This window comes from Hypanus sabinus, chromosome 16 (genome assembly GCF_030144855.1).
Source record: "Hypanus sabinus isolate sHypSab1 chromosome 16, sHypSab1.hap1, whole genome shotgun sequence".
Classification (NCBI taxonomy): domain Eukaryota; kingdom Metazoa; phylum Chordata; class Chondrichthyes; order Myliobatiformes; family Dasyatidae; genus Hypanus; species Hypanus sabinus.
The window spans coordinates 43,167,821-43,187,317 of NC_082721.1; the positions used below are offsets into that span (position 1 = coordinate 43,167,821).

Sequence of the window (19,497 nt, forward strand, 5' to 3'; positions counted from 1 at the left end):
CTTGTCCATTCCTGAGAGGGAAGCTGAGGAGGAATATTCTGGTAGTTATGGAGTTACTACCTTGTGGTTGGTGGCACTGTCTTCCTTCTCTATGTCTGTGAGATAACTATTTGAAGGATGATCTCTTTCTTTTTCAATCTTTTTATTATTGTTATTAATATCAACAAAATACAATTGATACATAGATAATGGGATTACAAACATACACATTTCAACTGCACATGAAAGATTACATAAGCAATGATTACAGTATAAATGAGTATTCCCAAATCATGGACAATACAATATATAAATAAACAAGGCAAATCTAGGTATATCATAATATATAATAAAAAAAACAGAAAAAAGAAAAAGAAAAAAAATTATGCAAAAAAAGAAACCTAATCTAATAATCTAATAGCTAATAAAGAAAAAAAAACAGGAAAGGAAAAAGAGAAAGAGAAAAACCGGAAAAAGAAGAAAAAGGGCTTTTTATAATATCTCACAAGAATACAAAATCATCAGTATCCTCAACATATATAAAATCAAAACTGGGAAATCAAATAGGCTTGAAACAGGGTCATATTACATCATATGAAAATATTGAATAAATGGTCTCCATATCTTTTCAAATTTAATAGAAGTATCAAATACACCACTTCTAATTTTTTCTAAACTTAAACATAACATAGTTTGAGAAAACCAATGAAATACAGTGGGAGGATTAATTTCCTTCCAATTCAGCAAAATAGATCTTCTAGCCATTAGAGTAAGAAACGCAATCATTTGACAGGCAGAAGAAGATAAATGAAGTGATTCCATCATTGGTAAACCAAAAATTGCGGCAATAGGATGGGATTGTAAATCAATGTTCAATACCACAGAGATAATATCAAAAATATCTTTCCAATATTCTTTCAAAAGCGGACACGACCAGAACATATGAGTTAAAGATGCTATTTCAGATTGACATCTATCACAAATAGGAATATATAGGAAAAAAAATGAGCTAATTTATCCTTGGACATATGGGCCCTATGTACGACCTTAAGCTGTATTAATGGATGTTTGGCACATATAGATGATGTATTAACTAATTAAAGAATTCTATCCCAATTCTCAATAGGAATAATAAGATTAAACTCTCTTTCCCAATCATTTTTTGTCTTATAAAGGGGCTCTGAACATATCTTCATAATTATATTATAATGTTTTGATATAAGCCCTTTTTTAAAAGGGTTTAATTCAGACAAACTCTCCAAAATACCTGAAGACACAAAATTTGGAAAAGTAGGAAGTACAGTATTTAAAAAATGCCTAATCTGTAAATATCTAAAAAAAATGAAATCTGGGCAAATTATATTTATTAGGTAATTGCTCAAAAGACATAAAACAAATGTCCAAAAATAAAGCAGAAAATTGTAGTAATCTCTTAGTGTTCCAAGCTGAATAAGCTTGGTCTATAATTGAAGGGTGGAAAAAACAATTGGATACAATAGGAATATTTAAAACAAATTGAGTCAACCCAAAAAAATTCCGAAATTGAAACCATATACTTAAAGTATGTTTAACTATCGGGTTGTCAATTCGTTTCGGCAATTTAGAAAGAGCAAAAGGGAGAGAAGTCCCCAAAATAGAACCCAGTGCATAACCTGGTACTGATTTAATTTCCAGGCTCACCCAATGAGGGCTAAAGGATCCATCCCAATCTTTCAACCAACATATCAAATATCTAATATTAACTGCCCAATAATAAAATCTAAAATTAGGCAATGCTAACCCACCTTCCTTCTTTGCCTTCTGTAAGTATATTTTACCTAACCTGGGATTTTTATTCTGCTGTATGTATGAGGAAATTTTTGAATCAACATTAGTAAAAAAAAGATTTCGGAATAAAAATTGGTACCGCTTGAAAAATAAATAAAAACTTAGGTAAAATAACCATCTTAATAGCATTAATCCTACCTATCAGAGATAAAGATAATGGTGACCACTTAGTAAACAAGCATTTAATCTGATCAATTAAGGGTACAAAATTAACCTTAAATAAGTCTTTATGGTTTTTTGTGATTTTAATCCCTAAGTAAATAAAAGAGTCATTAACTAATTTAAAAGGTAAGTTTCCATAAATTGGGACCTGTCTATTTGAAGGAAACAATTCACTCTTATTAAGATTTAATTTATACCCAGAAAAATCACTAAATTGAGCCAACAATGATAAAACTGCTGGAATAGATTTATCAGGATTAGAAATAAATAATAAAAAATCATCTGCATACAAAGATAACTTATGAGTATCTGTCCAACGATTAATACCAAAAATATCCTGTGATTCTCTGATAGCAATTGCCAAAGGTTGTAAAGCAATATTAAATAATAGTGGGCTTAGAGGACAGCCTTGTCTAGTGCCCCGAAATAAATGAAAAAAGGGAGATCTTTGATTATTAGTAAACACCGAGGCTACTGGAGTATGAGAAATCAGTTTAATCCAGGAAATAAATGTCGGACTAAAATTAAACTTCTCCATCACATTAAATAAGTAAGGCCATTCAACTCTGTCAAATGCTTTCTCCACATCTAATGAAATAACACGTTCTGAAATATTATGTGAAAGAGTATACACAATATTCAATAACCTCCTAACATTAAAAAAGAATAATGATTGTTAATTAAACTGGTTTGATCTTCTGAGATAATTTGGGGTAATACCTTCTCCAACCTGGATGCAAGTAACTTGGAAAAAATCTTGGAATCTACATTCAATAAGGATATTGGTCTTTAGGATGCACAATCAGTAGGGTCTTTATCTTTCTTTAATATTAAAGAGATGGAAGCTCTATAAAAAGATTGTGGCAAATTTCCCAATCTAATTGCTTTTTCAAAAACCTTATATAACTAAGGAGAGAGAGTAACGGAAAAACATTTAAAAAATTCTGCTGTATACCCATCCGGACCAGGTGCTTTCCCTGAATTCATGGAGGAAATAACCCCTTTGATTTCTGCATCATAGGAGCTTCCAATACTGAAAGATCATCTGGTGATAGTCTCGGGAAATTGAATTTTCCAAGAAAATCACACATGGTACCACAATCCTGAGGAAATTCCAAATGATATAGGGAAGTATAAAAATCTTGAAATGATTTATTTATCTCATCATGGCTAACTGTCAAGTCCCCATTTTGCTGACGGATCTTAGTAATTTGACATTTAACCAAAGCATTCTTCATTGACTAGCCAGTAGTTTACCCGATTTATCACTATGCATATAAAAATCTGATCTGGACTTCATCAGTTGATTTTCAATCGAAGGTGTAAGTAATAAACTATATTCTGTTTGAAGTTCAACCCTTTGCTTGTAAAGCTCCTTACTAGGAGTAATCAAGTATTTCTTGTCAATCTCTTTAATTTTATCAACCAATAAAATAGCTTCCTTCTTTATGCATTTTCTCAGACCAACAGAATAAGAAATAATCTGTCCACGTATATATGCATTAAAAGTGTTCCAAAGTGTATCGTAAGTAATATCTTCTGTGGAGTTGGTTGAAAAGAAGAAGTCAATCTGTTCATTCATAAATTTAATAAAGTCCGGATCCTGCAATAAGGTAGAGTCAAATTGCCATTGTCTAGCATTAGGAACTGTATCCATAAATTTAATAGAAAGTTTTAATGAAGCATGGTCAGAAATAGCTATAATATCATAATCACAACCATTTACCAAAGGAATCAAGCAAGAGTCAATAAAAAAATAATCAATTCTTGAATAAGAACGATAAACATATGAGAAAAAAGAAAACTCCTTATCCTTATGATGCTGAAATCTCCAAATATCAAAAACTCCATTATCAGTCATGAAGGAGTTGATTCAAGTGGCCGACTTATTGGGTAAAGTCTGAGTAGATATAGATTTGTCTATCAAAGGATTTAAACAACAATTAAAATCACCACCCATTATCAACTTATATTCATTTAGATTAGGTAAAGAAGTAACTAAGGACTTAAAAAAATCAGGACAATCCACATTTGGAGCATAAACATTAACCATAGCAACCTTTTTATTACAAAGTAAGCCTGTAATTAACAAAAATCTACCATTTGGATCCAAAAAGATATCGTGTTGGACAAATGCAATAGAGGAGTCAATAAAAATTGAAACTCCCTTTACTTTGGCATTCGAATTCGAATGGTACTGTTGACCTTGCCAAGACCTAAAAAAGCTATAATTGTCCTCCTTCCTCACATGAGTTTCTTGTACAAAAATGATATGAGCATTAAGTCTTTGGAATACTTTGAAAATCTTTTTTCGTTTAATCGGATGGTTTAAACCATTAGTATTCCAAGACACAAAATTAATGGTCTGTGCCATATTTCTAAAATCAACCCTTTGGTATAGAAAGGGTTAACCAATTATAATCTCATGCACCCGGAAGAGGAACAAAAATAGAGAGCGGACCCGGAAGTGATGACATCGTAGACATATTTGTAGTTCAAAAACCGCCCAAACGAAAAAACTAAAACAAACTGGTAAAGGAAATATAGAGTTAGAAAACAGACCATCCCCCCACTCCAACAACAAAGAGAAAAAAAACAACAGCCAAAAATAGGCTGGGAAAAGGAAAAAAAGAGACTAATTCTACCCCCATATCAGCGGAAGACCACTCTGTATATAAAGGATATAGATACAAAAAAAATCCACCCAAACTTTAAAAATTATGATCACTATACTAAAACCAAACTTCTTAATATACTTGGTTGTAAAAAAAAATGAAAAGAATATAATCACTAAAAACTTATAAATCAGGTTATAACCCAAACAAATCAAAAAATATTTAAACTGTGATAAGCGATGCATTGTAGGAAGAAGACGAGAGAAAAACATAACGCCATCTTAAAAAAACACAAAAAATATTTTTCCAAGAAACCACCATCTTAGTAAAAAAGAATTCACCTTAGAAGGGTTAAAAATATACCTTCGAAGGAACAAAAATAATAGTTAGTAATATAGTATAATGGTTATAGTGTATAAAACAAACTGATTAATATGACAAAAGAACACTTTAACTTGAATATAAAGTATAGAATAAACCTACACCAATAACCAGAAACATAATCTGGTTTAAGGAATCAAAAACCATCTTACACGATCAAAATCCTCATTTATTAGGAATGAGAAATCGTAGCAGTAGGGAAGTACTCAATCTGAAAACTTCTCGCTTCAGATGTAGAAGGGAAAATTCTGCGTGGAGCATTCGGCGGCGAGATTCTAAGCTTCGCAGGATATAAGAGCGCCGGCTTTAGATTTTTCTCATAACATTCATACATCAGAGCTTTAAAAAGAAGCCTTGCTTTCATTACTTCAGGACTAAAATCTTCTACCATGCGGAAATTGTGATCCTGAAATTTAACCATTCCTACCCGCCGAGCCACGCGAATAAGTTGCTCTTTATCAAGTATGTAATGAAACCTGACAATTACAACCGAGGGTTTAGCTGAAGCACTTTACGATCGACGCATAATTCTATGTGCACGATCAAGTAACGAGGGGTTATCTGGAAATACAGCCGGGAAGACATCGTTTAAAAGTTGAGCAAAGAATTGCGAAGAGTCGCCTTGTTCTATGCCATCCGGGAGACCAAGTATTTGTAGGTTCTGCCTTCTGGACCGATTCTCAAAGTCGACACTCTTGGCTTTAAGTGTTTCCACCAGTTTAGTGGTCGAAGTTAAATTCTGTTGCAATTTTTCAATTATCAAATCTCGTTTCCGAGCGTCTTCTTGCAGAGATGCGACAAGAACTTTCTGCTGCTTAATTACTGAATCCGCCTTATCCATATAATCTTGAAAAGCCTTTATATCTTGTTTAAAAATTTGTTGTAGTTCATCAAACTTTTTATTCAAAACCTCCAAAAACAGTTCATAAGTTAATTCAGTGCGTTGCGGATGAGCTTGCTTCTTTCCATTACCGTTCGGGTTGTGCCCAGGTTCTCGTCCTTTAGATCAAAGAGCCATTTCTGATTGCATATCTTCAAAAATTCACAATAAACTCTTAACGATAAGTCCAAAAAAATAGCAAGAATCTTTTGGTGTGGGTAAACATAAGTTGGATAAGGGTGATCAAAGTTTAAAAAAAGTAAAGGTTATGGAGCGAATCTAAAACAGTACTCACTCCATGAGCGTCTCCCGCTGACTCCCGAAGGATGATTTCAAATTGTAACTTTTCATGGAAGTGAAGTAAAAAGATGAGTTGTGTTAAATAGGAACCTTGATGTAATTGAAGCACAAAAGACACTGATTGAAAAAAGGATTAAAAAGATATGGACAAGATTTTTTTCAGTTATGGTGCTGTCGTACCATTCGACTTCTGTAAAGCATGTTCTTGTAAGATGTCAGAATCAGAATCAGGTTTATTATCACTGGCATGTGTTGTGAAATTGTGAAACTTAGCAGCAGCAGTTCAATGAAATACATAATGTAGAAGAAAAATAAATAAAATAATAATAATGCCAATAACATAAATAAATTAGTAAATCAATTACAGTATACATATATCGAATAGATTAAAATCATGCAAAACTGAAATAATATAACAAGTCAAGTAAAGTCAAGTCAACTTTTATTGTCATTTTGACCATAACTGCTGGTACAGTGCATAGTAAAAATGAGACAATGTTTTTCAGGACCATGGTGTTACATGACACAATACAAAAAACTAGACTGAACTACGTAATTATAAAAAACACAGAGAAATCTACACTAGACTACAGACCTATACTGGACTGCATAAAGTGCACAAAAACAGTGCAGGCATTACAATAAATAATAAACAGGATGGTAGGGCAAGGTGTCAGTCCAGGCTTTGGGTATTGAGGAGTCTGATAGCTTGGGGGAAGAAACTGTTACATAGTCTGGTCATGAGAGCCCAGATGCTTTGGAGCCTTTTCCCAGATGGCAGGAGGGAGAAAAGATTGTATGAGGGGTGCATGCGGTCCTTCATAATATAATTCATAATATATATTTAAAAAGTGAGGTAGTGTTCACAGGTTCAATGTCCATTTAGGAATCGGATGGCAGAGGGGATGAAGGTGTTCCTGAATTGCTGATTGTGTGCATTCAGGCTTCCGTACCTCCTCCCTGATGGTATCAGTGAGAAAAGGGCACACCCTGGTTACTGGAGGTAGGTTAGAAGGTGCGAAAGAACCTCTCTACAATAAACAGTACATTGCCATGTCTGAGGTATCTACAAAGTTCGTTCTGTTGAGTTATACACAATAATTCCAAAAGGAGTCTATGTATTTGATGGGTCATCAAATGCCTTGGCCACTGTGGTTCAGTCTGTGCTTTTGGATAGCATGGATGGGGTCAAAAGTTGCAGAATGATGATTGCATCATAGAGGTCGAGATGGTAACAGCTTTGACCAATATGATCGATTGGCTTTCAACGACATTACCCAATGACATAGATAGGTGGATTATTAGTATACTGAAAGTGTTGGCTACTGTAAAAAAGATCAGAATTTTGATTGAAGTTATGTTTTAAATAATAGAACAGATGCTCTCAATGTTCTTTTTTTCCCCTGTTGTAATAGAAGGATCGCTTGCTGTGCTGAAATATATGCAGTTGCTTCCAGCATTCATCAAAGCATTCCATGTGGTTGTTCCTCACATTCCCAGATTAATAACATCACTCTCCAAAGAAATGTCCTAATTTGCTATAAGCTATCAACAGTAACTATCTGAACTTGTACACTGCATGATCTGATTTTCAGGCTTACCTGATCTATATTAACCTGTCATTGAAGCAATAAAGGATTTTCCAATTCCAAGTGATGAAAAACAAAAGAAGCTGCTCAATCAGAATGTCTGGACGTCACAAAAATGCATCGGAACCTTTGTACTCAAGACTTGTGACAAGATCAGATACAGGAAGTAGAGGACTTGGCAATACCTTCGACATGAACAGTGTCATTCAGGTCCTTTTCATGGCTTCTGGCTTCAGGCATGATGTTATGCTACTGAAGGAGAGTGATTCAGTCATTAATGATGAAACTTCAATGGTTATTTGCTTTCCGAGAACATAGGCAGTGACCTGCCATCTCCCCCAGCAGCTTGTTGAAAGCTTCATCTCCTCCATGGTTTAATCAAGAGGTGCAACAAGACTGTTTAGAGTATTTCAGATATCTATTGGAAAGGTACATGTAGAAGAAAAAACAAGTAAAGGAATTCTCATGGACAAAGACATTCAGCCAGTGAATCTTGTAGAGAAGATTGAGATCCAGAGCAAACATTAATAGAAAGAGTGTTTGGTGGGTAGATGGTGACTAGGATGCTTTATCAGATCTACCACCACTTAATAATTTTCTAAAAATGTGTGATCATTCAAGTGACCTGAGTATTTCAATGATAACTCAGCATCACAAACTGAACAAAAACACATGACTGCCAAGTCCTCAAATAAACAGCCACATACAAAATCTCAAAAGCATTCAATGCAAGTGGTACCATTTGCAATAATCAGCTCCCATGGAAAAGCAATAGAGGAGACTGCAGTACCTAGACTTAGTTCCTTGCCACAGAATGATTTTACAGTAGTTTTCTGGGACAAAATGTGTGACTCAGCAAAATGTAGACCAGTGTTCAAACTCATTAATTACTTTCTTTCACAAGAAATGTTGGTGGGATTTTATCATCATTTAAGGAAGTGTAGAAATACGTAGCAAAAATTGTGAAATTGACAAGTTCTGCATGAAATCAGAATACAGCACTGTTGCATTTGTCAATGTAATGGAAAAAGTTGGGGAGTGATGCCTGAGTAGGTTTGGAATGAGGACTGTTCCATATAGCCAACAAAATGACAGGCATAGCTGGGCCAATGTGAGTATTTATGGCTTTGAGCTTCTTGAGTGTTTTTTTTAAGCTGTTCTCATCAAGACAACTGGACAGCATTCTATCGCACTGCAGACTTGAGCTTGTAGGTGGTAGGCAGGATTCAGTGAGTCAGGAGGTGAGTTACTTGATACAGGATTCTAACCTCTGATCAGCTTTTGTAGCCATGTTGAGTATATTGCTGCTTCAGTATCTGGAGAACTGTTACACGCATGGTAGAAAAATACCATTTGGGACCAGGCAATGGTAAGCTATCAAAATTTAGGAGATGACGTATCCTGAACACATAAGGTTCATAGAGTTATACTACACAGTAACAGCTTCTTTGGCCAAACTGGCCCATACCCACCAAGATCTCCATACAAGTCTCCATTGGGTCCCATTTGCCATTGTTTGGCCCAGAATAATCTAAATATATCCATTCCATGTACCTGTCCAACTGTCTATTAAAAATTGTTCTTGTACATGTCTCAACCCTTTCTTCTGGCAGCTCACTTCACATAGATGCCACACTTTGTGTGCAAAATAAAAATTATTTTCCTGACACCAGGCCTCTAGCTTTTCCATCTCAATCCCTTCTCATCCATGTTGCTGACAGCCAGATGCAGACAATTGGATTTAACTAACTGCTCAGTTTCTGATGTTTTAAACAGCTGTGAATTCTTTTTTTTAGCAGTTTGCTGGAGAATGGGTTGGAATAAATCTGCTGTCATTCCTCTCTCTCCTGACTCTCCAATTGTTATCCCATAACTCATCAGCCCACTGGTCTGGACTGCAGCTGCTTTTGGCAAAACAGTGCAGAGTAAAACTAAACTCACCCACTCCCAGGGCTGCTCAGGATCCCCCTTATTCCCATTTGCTTCCTAGAAAAGCAGTGGGCCATGCATTGGGAGGATAGGCACAAGGATGCTTAGGTAGCATGTGAGGGGCCTGGTGCGGTGCTGATATCTCACAGCATCAAAGGTTCAAAGGTACATTTAATGTCAGAGAAATGTTTACAATATACATCCTGAAATGCTTTTTCTTCACAACCATTCATGAAAACAGAGGAATGCCCCAAGAATGAATGACAGTTAAATGTTAGAACTCCAAAGTGCACCGCCCAGCACCGCACCCTCCTGTGCGTAAGCGGCAGTGAGCAATAATCATGCTCCGCCCACCGGCAAAAATAAAGTGTGCCCACTACCTGGATCAGTGACCTGGTTTTCATTCTGAGCTTGTCCATGTGATATTTGTGTGTTCTGTCTGTGACCATTTGTGTTTCCCACTGAATCTCTATTTTCCTTGCACTGTGCAGATACGATACTTTAAATTGCCTCTTAGAGCCATGTGTGAGGAGAATAGAACTGGCATACATGGGGTTACTCTATTGGTAGCTGAAATGAACCCAATGGACTGAATGGCCTCATTACGTGTTTTGCTAAATAACACTTTCACAGTTTCTGCTGTAATGTTTAATTACTGACATATTTTCATTGTAAAATTACTACAAATGATATTTTTTCTCCTGTAGAGGGCACTGAGATATCACTAACTGGGAAAAGGTTGGTATGAGATTTCCCTTATGGGATCGGTGGGTCTTGGCCATTATATTATGATTGTTTGGTGAATGTATTTCTTTTCCAGGAACCTTGGGCTGTAATGAATGTGCTGCAGGAAACTGAACATGAGTTATGACTAAATATAGTGAATGAGGGAGCAGTCAGAAAGGAAAACCCTTCCTGTGGGCGAAGATGCTGTTTAACCTGAAGTCGGTATTGTGGGTATTGAAACTTCCACACAGCTCCATATAACCCTGCTAAGGATGGAGTAGTCTGACTCTGTTCCTTGACATGGTAAGGAAGATTCCACGAGCGACTGCCAATCAGATCTGAGCTGGCACTTGGCTTTTAATTGAACAGATGGGTCAGAATGGTCCAAGGACTTGCTGTGTGGACCTATTTTGAAGTAAAGTCCAGTATTACTAAGTCAGGTGAGATCTTTAGGTCAGTCATGAATGGAAGTAAGTGGATTTCCTCATGATGACTGCTTTAGGAAAGGAGCTAGATTGCTCAGCCTTTTGAACTTGCTCTATCCTTCAATGACAGTATGGATAACTTAATATCCCATTACTCCATATTCCAGGTAACTTTTCACCCTCTTACTGATTTAAAAATACGAATTGAATCTGCTTCCACCGCCCCTTGAGAAAGAAAAGAGTTCCAAAGGTTTATTTTTCTCTGTGAGAGAAAGAAACTTAGTTTCACATCTTTCCTAAATAGGCAGCCCCTGATTTTTAAACACCAACACCTTGTCTATAGCCATCTGACACCTCTGCAGAACTGAGGTTCCAATCAATTTCCCTCTGAGACTTCAAAATTGTAGGGGATACAGACCTCACCTTCCCACACAAGATGACATACATATTAGAGTATTGAATTCAGTAAAAGGGGAGAAATACAAGAGGAAGCAGCATTTCTTCTTGACACTGGCAGAACTACTGGAGAGGCAACCGAGGTACTGGATTTAGACACATCTGTAAAATCATGGGTTTATTGGAGCAGGATGGCTTTGTGTAGGGCTGACCATGCCATAAAAAGTTGACTGAGGTCTTTAAGGAGGTGACAAAGATGATTAGGGTAGAGCAGCAGATTTTGTCTATGTAAATTTTAGAACAGTATTTGACAGCTCCATCAGGTAACCTGATCCAGAAGACTAATTCACTTGGAATCCATGATGACTTTGTAGACCAGGGGGTGGAGTTTCAAGATGGCGACGTAAGCATCTGCCTTTTAGGCGCTCTTTATTTTTTTAACTATAATCACCCTTTAATTAGATCTTTTCGAACTTAATCATATGAGTTGCTACCTTTGATTGACCCTTTTTTTCCTAAAATAATAGTTGATCTAATCTTGTCAAACCTAAAATGGCTACAAGTAAGAAATCGGCTAAGGATCCTGTATCCATCGACGCAATTTCTGGTCTTTTGGACATTAAACTGGATGTTAAATTTGCGGGTCTGGAAGGCAGACTAGAAGGTAAATTGGACAGTAAACTGTTAAATTTGGAAAGGAGGATTACTTCGAAAATATCCGATCTTGAAGGAGTTGTTAAATCGCTTGAAACTAAGTTTCAGTCGCAGGCGTTAGTGGTTCAGCAGCTTGGAAATAAGATCACGACTCTTGAACAATCAATTTGTGAAAAAGCACGTACAATTGAAGTGTTAGAGAAGAAGATAGAGTCGACTGCTAAAACTTTAGATCAGTATAAGTTTAAAATTACTGATCTTGAAAATCGTTCTCGCAGACAGAATTTGCGCATCATCGGAATTCCCGAAAAAGTTGAGTCCGGTGATTTAACTGAATTTTTCTCTAAATTACTGTGGGAAATTTTCGGTGGTGAAGGTTTGAAAAATGAACCTGTTATCGACCGCGCTCATAGAGTTGCGAGGCTTTCGTCTGTGCCTGATAAACCACGAGCGGTGATTGTTCGCCTTCATTATCCTCGTGAGAAAGAGCTTCTAATTCGGTTAGCTCGTAAAAAAGGTATGATCTCCTTCAAAAATTACTCATTTCGAATAGTTGAGGATTATTCTTATGAAGTAATGAAAGCCAGGATCGCTTTTAAACCAGTGATGGCAGAGATTCATTCGATTGGATTTAAACAAGCTTTAATGTATCCAGCGAAGCTTAGAATGGTGCTGCCCGACAACAGTCTACACTTTTTTAACACTCCTGAAGAAGCGAAGAAATTTGTTGAAGAATATCGATCCTCTAGTGCAACTTGAACTATGAGTTACATTGAAGATTTTTTTTTGGAGAGAGGATGTCATTTCATTTTAAGTTTTAACCCTGGAAGTTGGGTTATAACTTTTTATTTTGAACTATGGGTCTGGGTCTTTTTTTTTACTACTATTATTATTGCTTATAGATGCTGTTTTAATTTTTATAATATCCTTTTTTATACACGTTTGTATTTTGTAATAATGAATTATTTTTTCAAAATGTCGTTTCTTCTTCCCATAAGTCTTTACTTTTTATAAGCGTTTATTTGCTTGCCTGTATTTAGAAATGGAACAAAGGTTTTGAATTCTTTTTTTGTAGTGTCTATTAAATCTTTTTTTTAAAAAAATTCTATTTTGATAACTTTTTTTTAATTAAATTTTCTTATTAGATTGCTGAATTTATATTCATATTTTGTAATATGGCTTTCTCAAAATGTCGTTTCTTCTTCCCATAAGTCTTGGCTTGTGAAACGTCATCTTTGTATCTGAATATGGAATTTCTTTTTTAAAGGTGTATTACATTTTTAAACTTTAATGTTCATTTTTTTTATTAATGATTTTTCTGGTTTTACTATTTTAGTTTTTTTTTTATTTGTCTGATATGTGTGTGTATGTGTATGTATATATATATATATGTAGGTATATATATATATATATATATATTTTTTTTTTGCAACTCTATATTTTAATTAGGGTGTTATATAGTTTTTTCTTAAAAAATTTTCTTATGGAGCTGCCATCTTGAAATGGGGGTAATATTAGTATTAGTTTATGCGCCTGCCGCTTGGCTTTCTTTCAAAGGGTGGGGGGAGGGGGGAGGGATCTTTTTTCATGCTTTTGCTTTTTATTTTTTTGCTTTTAGTTTATGGGCTGACTTTAAATTGTTAATATTGTTGAGGTGTCAGGATCTCCGTTTGCTCCTGAATCAATTTTCCTTCTTCCTAAATTGTGGGTTATGTGTCTTTTTAACCTTTTATGATACACACAATTAATATTGGTATGATGGATAAATCTATTAACTTTATCTCGTGGAATACTAATGGTTTAAATCATCCGATTAAACGTAAAAAAATATTTAAAGTATTCCATAGATTGAACGCTAATATTATTTTTGCACAGGAGACCCATATTAGGAGGGAGGATAATCAACGTTTTTTTAGGTTCTGAAAAGGTCAACAATTTCACTCAAATTGTACCGCTAAAATTAGGGGTGTGTCTATTTTTATAGACGCCTCAATTTCGTTTACACATTATGAAATTATTTCTGATCCACAGGGTAGATTTTTGTTGATAACTGGTTCACTTTTTAATCGGAAAGTTGTTTTAGTTAATATTTATGCTCCAAACTTTGATTGTCCTGAATTTTTTAAACGTTTATTTACTTCTCTTCCTAATTTGAATGAATATATGTTGATTATGGGTGGAGACTTTAATTGTTGTTTGAATCCTTCGATGGATAGATCTAAACCTATTCGAACTCTTCCGAATAGATCAGCTTTACTTATTAATTCTTTTATGGTTGATTCTGGAATTACAGAAATATGGCGGTTTTTGAACCCTAAAGATAAAGAATTTTCATTTTTTTCACATGTATATCATAGTTATTCTAGAATTGATTATTTTCTTATTGATCATCGTTTATTAACAGATGTTATTGATTGTAAATACGATTCTATTGCTATTTCGGATCATGCGCCTTTGAAGTTATCTATCAAGATTCCGGACTCTTCTATCAATACTAGATCTTGGAGACTTAATGCTACTTTACTTCAAGATCCAGAATTTATTACCTTCATAAAACAACAAATTGACTTATTTTTTTCAACAAACTATAATGAAGAAATTGATAAAGGAATACTTTGGGACTCTTTCAAGGCTTTTATTCGTGGACAAATTATTTCATATTCCGCTGGTAAAAGAAAACAAAGATATTCAGATATAGCTTTATTGGTGGATAAAATTAAAGAAATTGATAAGATTTATTCCGTTACTCCTACCAAAGAACTTTATAAGAAGAGAGTTGAGCTTCAAATGGAACATAGTTTATTATTATCTTCTTCAATTGAGAATCAATTAATTAAGACTAGGGCTCAATTTTATATTCATAGTGATCGAACTGGTAAATTGTTAGCTAATCAATTAAAGGCTATTTCGACTAAGCGACAAATTATTAAAATTCGTAAACAAGACGGTAATTTAACTACTGATTATAAAGAAATCAATAACACTTTTCAAGATTTTTATAAATCTTTATATCAATCAGAATTTGATGGTGACCGGTTTACGATGGATAATTTTTTTAATAACTTGAATATTCCTAAACTGATAGATGAAGATTGTAGCTTGTTTGATGCTCCTATTTCTATGGATGAAATAAGAGAGGCTATTTCATCAATGAATTCAGGGAAAGCTCCTGGTCCTGATGGTTTTATTGTAGAATTTTTTAAAACTTTTTCTTTATTGCTTTCTCCTTGGCTATGTGAAATCTTTAATGATGCGTTTGTTAAGAAGAGACTACCTCAATCGTTTTATGAAGCTACTATCTCTCTAATTCTTAAAAAAGATAAAGATCCTACTTTATGTGCATCTTATCGCCCTATATCATTATTAAATGTAGACTCTAAGATTCTTACAAAAATTTTAGCCATTAGATTAGAAAAGGTATTACCACAGATTATTTCAGAAGATCAAACTGGTTTTATTAGGAATCGGTATTCCTTTTTTAATATTAGAAAATTGATTAACATAATTTATACTTCATCACCTACAACCCCAGAATGTGTTATCTCATTAGATGCTGAAAAAGCCTTTGATAGAGTTGAATGGACATATTTATTTAATGCATTGAGAAACTTTAATTTTAGTCCTAATTTTATATCATGGATTAAATTAATATATTATAAACCTGTTGCTTCTGTTCTTACAAATAATTATAGATCCTCTTTTTTTCAATTATCTCGTGGTACGAGACAAGGTTGTCCTTTAAGTCCTTTATTATTTAATATTGCATTAGAACCTTTAGCTATTGCTATTCGTGAGTCTCCTAATATTTTTGGTATTACCCGTAATGAGAAGTTATACAAATTATCGCTTTATGCTGATGATTTGTTGTTATATATTTCTAATCCTAGTAGGTCTATTCCTGCTATTTTATCCTTGTTGGCTCAATTTGGTAGCTTTTCTGGTTATAAGTTAAACTTAGATAAGAGTGAGTTATTCCCTTTAAACGCGCAAACTTTATTGAGTGATAGGATGCCATTTAAAGTTGTTACTGATAACTTTATCTATTTAGGTATAAAAATCACCAAGAAATATAAAGATTTATTCGGACTGAATTTTTTACCTATGCTTCATCAAATTCAGCAACTTACTACTAGATGGTCTCCCTTATTTTTATCATTAGTTGGTCGGATTAATGCTATTAAAATGATGATTTTACCGAAATTTTTATATTTATTCCAAGCTTTACCAATTTTTATTCCTAAATCTTTTTTTGATAATATTGATTCAAAAATTTCCTCATTTGTGTGGCAAAATAAAAATCCTAGGTTAAGCAAAAGGCAATTACAAAAGTCTAAAAAAGATGGTGGTCTAGCTTTACCTAACTTTAGATTTTATTATTGGGCGAATAATATTCGTAACCTAATGTACTGGAAACTAGATTTGGATTCACCTGTGTGCCCACAGTGGGTAAATTTGGAATGTAGTGAGGTTAAGGGATATTCTATATTTTCCGTTCTTGGTTCTTTTCTTCCTATTGATTTAGCCAAATTCAATAAACAGATATCTAACCCTGTTGTTAAACATACACTACGAATTTGGTTTCAATTTCGCAAATTCTTTAATCTGAAAAACTTTGCTCTGGACAGCCCTATTTTATGTAATTTTTTTTTTAAACCTTCATTGACAGATCAAGCTTTTAGTATATGGAAAAGGAAAGGTATAAAATGTTTTCGTGATCTTTTTTTTGAAGGTACTTTGATGTCTTTTGATCAACTATCCAACAAATTTGAATTACCTAAATCTAATTTTTTTAGATACTTACAAATTAGAAATTTCTTACATAAAATTCTTCCATCTTTTCCTAACTCAACTCCATCGGATTTTTCAGATTTGATTTTTACTTTTAATCCTTGTCAGAAGGGATTAGTAGCTTTTATTTATAACATGATTATGAAGATACAGTCAGAAATATCGGATAGAATTAGACAAGAATGGGAAAAAGAACTTCGATGTAATATATCAACAGATAAATGGGAAAAAATTTTACAAATGGTTAATTCCTCCTCTATTTGTGCTAAACATGCTTTAATACAATTTAAAATTGTACATAGAGCTTATATGTCTAAAGATAAGCTTGCCCGATTTTATTCGCATATTAATCCTCAATGTGACAGATGTCACTTAGAAGTGGCTTCATTGACTCACATGTTTTGGACATGTCCCACTTTACATAACTATTGGAAGGACATTTTTGATGTCATTTCCTCAGTATGGAATATTGATTTACAACCCCATTTTATTACTGCAATTTTCGGTATACCAAATGAAGATGGCAATCAGCTTTCCCCTTCAATCAGACGAATGATTGCCTTTGTAACATTAATTGCCAGAAGGTCTATATTACAAAATTGGAAAGAAGTAAATCCTCCTACTACATTTCAGTGGTTCTCCCAAACTATTTCTTATCTGAGTTTGGAAAAAATCAGAAGCACTATCTTTGATTCTTCAATTAAATTTGAAGAAACCTGGGGACCATTTATTCGACACTTTCATATGAATTAATTTGGCCTATTTCAGATCCTTTTCTCTACTTATACTTGTTCAGGTATGGAGTTCCGGAGTTCTTTTCTTGACACCTTTATATATTTATAAAGTGCTATTATTGCCCATGTTAGTTTTAGTTTAGTATTTTTTTTCAATATATATTTTTTCTCATATATAATTTCAATTTTTTTTTTCTTTTTTCGATGATTATTTTTGTTTTTTTTTCATATATATTTATATAGACTTGATTGATTTATGTACCTTTTGTTGATGGATGTTTTAATAGGATATTATTATCCTATTACCAATGTAATCTCAAGTTTATTGAATCTGTAATCTATTCATTATTATTTGTTGTTTTTTTTTATATATATGAAATTTAATAAAAAGATTGAAAAAGAAAAAGAAAGACTTTGTAGACCAGATTTAAAACTGATTAGCCATGGAAGACAGAGGGTAGTGATGGAAGGGCAATATCCAGGTTTCAGGACCATGGCCAGTGGTGTTCCACAGGGATCAGTGCTTGCACCTCTGTTGTTTACAATGTGCAGTAAATGATGGATGAAAACACAGAGTGGCTGATTAGTAGGCTTGCAGATGGTAAAAAGAATATGAAAAGTGTTTGCATTATACCAGATGTGATCTCAGCAGAGCTTCTTTGAACAGAAACACAGAATGCTGAATTGAGATAAGCTACTTGGTGCTGATAGATAAGCCGCCTGGATTAGATAGACTACATCCCAGGGTTCTGAAAGGTAGCTGATAAAGATTGTGGAAGAATTAATAGTTATCTTTCAAGAACATTAGATTATGCAATAGTTTTGGAGGACTGAAAATTGCAAATGGTATTGCACTCCTTAAGAAGGGAGTGATGCAAAAGACAGAATATTAAATCCAGAAGTTGGCAAGGTATTAGAGTCCTTTCTTAAGCTTTTGGAGTACCTGGAGACACTTAGTCTAGTGTATGTGAGTCCTTGCCATCACAGTAACACAATTTGTTTGGCCAGGCTAGTTACTAACTGTTTTAGTAGGTTAACTGGTCATTGTAAATTGCCCCATGATTAGGTTAGGCTTAAATCAGGGGTTTCTGAGCTACATGGGCTGAAGAGCTGGAAGGGCCTTTTCCACACTGTATCTCAGAATAAATACAAATAAAAAACTAGATAGACAGGTTTGTGTGTGTGTGTGTATGTGCGCGATGAACCCATCAGACCAGCGAGGGGTATCCGGTAGCAGTAGGTTTCGACGCATGTGAATGTCACTTTTTTAAGTATATTGGAATTATTTTAATGACTACTTTTGTCATTAAGCAGATGACATTTTCAGGATGCTTGTCATGTGAATATGATTTCCTGTGCTTCTTGTTCTTGGGCAATTAGTTTTTGATTTTGACCGCATGGGTTTGATGTTCCAGAAGGTTATACTGGACCAGTGCTCATTGCTGAGTCCTGGAGTTTCATTCTGTGAGCTCTAGTCCTGAGTAAGTGAGCTCTTAGTTTGATTATTCTTTATATTATTCTGCAAATAGATGTTCATCATTAATATCTTCTATCTGCAAAGTCCTGAGTTTAATCTGTACCCTAGTTCACTCATCTGAATATTATGACAGCAAGACACAACGGGGACTGACGGCATGAAAAGCATCTCCGTGAAATACTTGCATCATTGCAGAAGGTCTCTGGTTTCACACACTTGCCTGTGTGTCCTGCAACATATTCCCAGAACTACCATGGAGAGTCAGTTAATCTGCTGGCCTGGAGTGATACAATGGGGACACTGAATCTTGCCCCGAGTTCTTACATCAGTGCTCCATTGTCTTTGAGTTAGAGCTTGCAGGGTTCCCTTTGGACAGGTGTAAGGAGGCCTATATAATTTCCCCTCTCTCGGGCAGAGCCCTTTCATGGGCAGCCACTTTATGGTAGAAGGATGCTGCTGTGTATTCTGATATGAAGCTATTTCTAAGAATGATGAGGAAAATATTCTGTCATCCTACTGGGGTCCTAGAGGGAGACAGTAGACTCCTGCAATGGCATCAGGGAGTGTGGTCCATGGCTGACTATTCCATTGATTCCTGTACCCTTGAGGCAGGGAGCAGGTGCGACAATGAGGTT

At 34.6% G+C, this 19,497-nt stretch overlaps 1 pseudogene; it reads left to right on the top strand.

Moving 5' to 3' along the window:
- The window catches only part of LOC132405894 (ubiquitin carboxyl-terminal hydrolase 35-like), a 52,470-nt pseudogene extending 43,783 nt beyond the window's left edge, over positions 1-8,687 (top strand).
- The last annotated feature ends 10,810 nt before the right edge of the window (positions 8,688-19,497 follow it).